Genomic DNA, 5,667 nt, shown 5'->3' with positions numbered 1-5,667 from the left:
CACTCTTGTGGCTTGACTGTCAGTTGCCATCCCTTTAAGGCTTTTCATGTTTTATGCAGTCAAATCAATAACAGTATAAAAGCAGTGGTGTGAAAACAGGATGCTTACAGTGCTTCTTTGTGTGGCGATGAATTGCTCTACCATTTCCAAAAAAAATTATGTGATGGTATTTACCAAAAAGTTTATGTAGCCTCCCATATTTTTATGAAAATCTGTTCAGTTTTATTGTGTTGAAATAACCACTTGTATTTAAGGAATCAAAACCAATCCCTTTGAAGATATGTACAATTTCCTCATTAGGACACTAGTTCTGTGTTTTATGTTTTGTTGAGTTGTGTACGTCATCCTAAGTGTTTCCAACAATGTTCAAAATCTTAATTTTTATTCTGTAACGGTACTTGCTTGCCTCTAGTTACTGTAACTTAAACATGAGATATATCGGTCAGAGTGTGAGGAAAGAAAGTTGTCAAACATGACTGAACATAGCAGGAATATAACTTTATTTCCTTGTCCATGCACAATTTCTGCCTTTAATCACCAATAGTGGTTGTTTAAACAATGACTACACTCTCCATGACCTGCGCTATTTTACGATGTCATCCAACTAGCTTTTGTTATTGTTTTGATTTGAGAGGCCTCTTAGTGGCAGAAAATTACATACTGTGTGTTTAAAGAGCAAGATAAGGATGTGTATGAACAACCAAACTTTGAGGTTTGTAAGATGTTTAAACATGTTTTAGTTGATCTCAGAATGTGTTGTGTCACTAGCCCTCGTCACATCATCCCGTGGACTGACAGTCTCATCATACAGCACACTGAAATGAAAATATGTTGCATGTTACCTGTATTTTACTTGACATGAATCTGCTCAGATATTGATGTTGAGTTATTGGTGCACCGTGCATGTCTCTATGCATGTGCATGTGTGGAGGTTCGCCTCTGGAGCTGTTGGGTACAGGCTTCACATTTATACAGATAGCTGATGTGGTTGAACACACTCTGTGTCTGGCTCAGGGCCTAGCCGGTCCCAGACCAGACCATGTTTGTGTTTCTGTGGTCTAGTGTTGCTGGGCTGCCATCAGAGTGGAGAGAGAGAGAGAGAGTAATTTCTTCAAATAGCAATATAAAACCACCACTCAAACTTTACTTTACTGTAATGTGATGGACATAAGAAGAATACAAACATGAAGAATACCTTTCATAGAGCCAGATGGTTGTATGGATGAAAATAATGTTTCACTCCATTTCTCATTAAGTCAGAACAAGGTAACTACAAAGCCAGATGTTCATTTCCCCATCTCAGACACCTTCACAATCACAGCTGCCTAGTCTCTATGGGGCCTGTTAGGCTTTTGTTCCCACGCTTCCTCCGGACAGTGTTGTCTCCCTTTTAGTTGGCTCTTCATGGCTTTGATTACAGAGAATTAACAGAACAGTAAACCTGCTCAGTGCTGCACCTTTTCAGCTCTGCCAGCAGCCCTCTTAGCACTTCCTAATGAATATTTTTGTGTCCGTGTGTGAGCCATCGTACCTAATCTGCGTAATGAAAGCAGCAACATGAATCACCTCAACTACACCTTTCAGTCAGCACTTATTCTGATATTTTCTATTGTTGTCCATGCCGTTTGCTCGCCCGCCATTTTGTCTGCTGTTGTTGACGAACTAGATGAGAGGCTGGTTGAAGACTGCTAGCCTGTGTTACACAGTGCTGATTATTATTCTGCTGGTGTATATGATTGAACAGCAGCTGTTATTACTGTTGTTGGTTCCCCTCAGAGTCTGTCCTCACCCCCTGCTTGGAATAACATTCAGATTTCTCCAATTTTTCTTGCTTTGGCACGTTGATTGTTTTTTGTTCAGGCAGTCTTGCATTCTAACTGACGCTGTTTACTTTGCCGTTGGTCCAAGCCACTGGATGAGTTTGTTGTCTTCATGTGAATGCTTTCTAAGTGATTTCATTGTGTTATTGTTCATCAAGTATGCAAGTGATAAACAATAATACATGTTGTGTCCACACTGGAAAACTGTATTTATTATGGACAACCTTGGATGTTTCTCTACAGTAGATAAATACATGAATACATGAATACATACATGTATACAGTGAGTTTCCGCAGACGCAGCAGCTCAAGGATGCATACATTACAGACACACAGGCTGCTAAGCTGAGAAATGTACACAACTCTGCGTGTGGTTAGAAAGACAGGCAGATGCTGGTAGGATGGCAGGAGGTCAGGCAGGCACTCAGAAGGTGAGAGAAGCAGTGAATGGAAGGGAGACAGATGGACAGGCAGACAGACAGGTAGACAGGCAGGAGGGTTCAACAGGACAGTAGTGTGGCAGCCAGGGTCTCCCACTGGCCTGCATTATTGATGGGCTCTTTGACAAGCTGCTGCTCTTGCTCGCTTCCAAGAGCTAATTGTTAGGTTTTTGTGGGGGTTGGTTCTTTTCGTCGTTAATCTCGGTGCCACCTAGAAGAAATATAGAGAAGATACAAATCAAACATCTGTAAGTGAAAGGAAGAGTCGACCCACTCTGTCAGATCTTATAGAGCTCTGAGGCAGACAAATTCTATTGTTGCTGCTTTTAGACAAAACCTTATTCATTGTCTATAAAAAGTATATGAGGCTGTTTTTCAGTGCCAGTTTCTCTGCTCTATACCATCAATATTTCCAGGAGTAGTGAAGACGCCTGAGGCTCTTTATCCACTGGAGATTATTAGTCAACGGTAGACTGCCATGGCATCAATATCCTTTCAGAATTATACACTTAAGTGCCATTCAAACAGGACATTTGAGCTTGAGCAGTTACATCCACAATCACGCTTACAGAATGGGTTTTCTTTCACTCAAGCAAGTTCCAAACCTTCCAAAGTTGATTTAAACCGGCCAACGAAGCAGTAAACAAGGGAGGTGGCAGTGGATTGTGAGATTGGTCCTTTGATGGGTCTTCTGAGGGTATTAGAGAGGAGGGAAGCAGGGGGGTCAGGGTCAATACAAGCCTAGGATTACTAACCCAAGGTCAGGGACTAATCGAACAGAGGTAATGAATGATAAAAAAGGCGATAGGTAATTGGATGTAAACAGGGACGAAGAACGATGGCCAGCACATTCCGCTTTTAAGTCTGATGTGATGATTATAAAAGAATAAAGAAAAGAGGTTTGAAAACAATGATACGTGGATCGAATGGGATTGTCAATGACACCCTGGAACAGAAAGATATAGAAACACAGCGAGAGATCCTTCAGGCAGCAGACAGACAAACAGACTGAGTGGGAGGTCCCTGGGCTCATCTCCAATGCATGTTGCCCTGCATTAGCACTACAGCCATCCCGCAAGAGAAAGACGCAGAGAGAAAGAGAACCTTGATAGATGAAAGTCTTCTATCCATCCATCCATCCATCATTCGGTGAATTAGGATCATCGCCTGAATGAAGGTAGAGGAAAGGAGAGGAGGGGGGGGGAAGGTTTGGGGTGTTTTAGAGAAGGAGGGCTCTGTTGTGGTGTTAGGAAAGGGTGAGTAGTTCAGATGAGGATGTGGCTCCAGCAGGGATGGTATTTTTAGATTTTGGGCATTTTACAGGAGTCTGGCAGGATAAGATTTCCACTGGTGCAAATGTAGTGTTGGTAAAATGGATTTAAAAAAAAAAAAAAGGAGGGCAAAGACAATGCAGAGGTGGTAGGGGCTGCGGTGCAAGTACAGGAGAAATAATGGTGTGTTTGTTCTGGGAGGGGAAGGATCAGGGAGAAGGTTGAAGGAGGTGTTAGTGGTGCTCAAAGGAGTCAAGGTCATCCTGGAGCCCTCTTAGCTCTTGAAAGTAGTTATGAGGGCTTCTAGGGGTTATGAATCCTGCAGTCAACAACTTGTCATTACTGTGCCTCTACCCCTGTATGTATGACTATTTACATATGTGTGCACATCTGTTCTGGCCTTGGCAAAGATCTCCTGATCTCTATGCCTTATGAATAAGCTGCCACTTGAATCTGGATGACAGGAACGGGCTGTGGGTTCTACGTCTTCAAAGATGGATAGAAGCTTTAACATTAATTCTTAAGATAAACGCTAAATAGTTTTCTTAAACATCAAGTCTTTACTCCTTTGCAAATACGATCCTGTAAAGGTAAAATAAACAGAAAGCATCCATCATGATGTATGATCTGGCTTTTTGCCAGGTGCACAACTGGAGATCAGATACATAGAGCAGCAGGAGTGATTTCAACAATCTAAAGCATGGGAGGCATGTAGAGTAATGAGATCTGCCTCTGTTGATTAGAAATCAGCTGCCAAGGTCTCAGGGGTTTGGTGTATTTATTTAGCATTAGTAGAGCTTCCAAGCCATAATCTAACCTCTGTTATGAGGCAAGTTATTGTTTTTAATCGGTGATGAGAAGCCTAATCAACAGCTTTGGCTGTCTTCCAGCAGATCAGCCAGGCTTTGCAGAGTGTAACCAATCAGTCATAGCTGACCGCATGGCATTTAACTAGCGAGGATTCACACGAGGCTGATGTGATGGATTAATTTGAATAGTTTGCTTTATCGACTGCATTGCTCGGCTGAAATTAGACAAAAAAACTTGGCAGTGAATCGCAATTTGCAGAGTTGGATGTCATGTCCACTCATATGATATCTGTCCTGTATTCAGACATTAAAATCAGCAGTCTAAATCTAAAGGGAGGTGATGATGGATGGATAGAGGGAAGAATACAGACATGTAACCTTGTCTCTGCTGTGTGTATTTTGATGTTTTTATCTTCTCACACTGCAGCTCTCTGCAGCACTCGTATACAACTGACTGTAGACATCTGCACACACACACACACACACACACACACACAACACACACACAGGCACAATAAGGACTGTGTGCTACAGGGGGTGTGGGTTGTGATTGTGAGCTATAGGTGATGACAGCAGGGGGCCATGTTGCTGATTTATTTCTGTGGGTTTTTTTGGCACTGCAATTAGAGTGAAACCATTGAAATCATTGCACAGTGTCCATTCTCTGCTGTAAGCACTCTTTGCTATAAATGTTGTGGGGAAATGATAAAACGGACCTTCAATCTCTACAAAAGCTTGAAGGGATTACAGACACAGAGCTGTTTTTCAGTGTGTCCCTTTCCGATCTTAACTTTTTAAGTCTGTTATCTAAATTACCTCTCTACTCTAGGAATGGGAAGCTGTTATTTGTGTTATTTTTACTAGTCAAATGATTTGTTATGGATGTGTGTGTGCATTTGTATGGTCGAGTGATACATGGTGGTTGTATGTGCGTGGGTTTGTACTGTATGTGTTAGTTGGTGATTAGGGCGTTGCAGAAGACACTGTGTCCTTCACTGTACCATTTCGCTGCATCGTCTCTCTGGAGAAACGACCAGAACCTGGCATAGATTGGCTCAGAGGCACAGAAACGTGGTGAAAATGTACCAATCACATGAAGCTCATATGAGACCGTCTGCTCATCTCTATCATATTACTGTATTGACTTTCAGCGGATTGTCAACACAATCACAGACCTCAGCACTACACCTGGTAGCAGAGGGATCTATATCAGAACTGATATTTAATGGAAACATTTCTCTAGCAGCAGAGTCTGACTTTAAATTGAGTCTCGCCCCACAGGGGTCAGTGCCAGTGTGCCTTATGTGCATACATATGTGTGTGTGTG

The sequence above is a fragment of the Morone saxatilis genome, unplaced genomic scaffold (genome assembly GCF_004916995.1).
Source record: "Morone saxatilis isolate NCDOM2014 unplaced genomic scaffold, NCSU_SB_2.0 Contig12, whole genome shotgun sequence".
In the NCBI taxonomy this organism is placed as follows: domain Eukaryota; kingdom Metazoa; phylum Chordata; class Actinopteri; family Moronidae; genus Morone; species Morone saxatilis.
Note: the sequence above shows the minus strand (reverse complement) of the source record.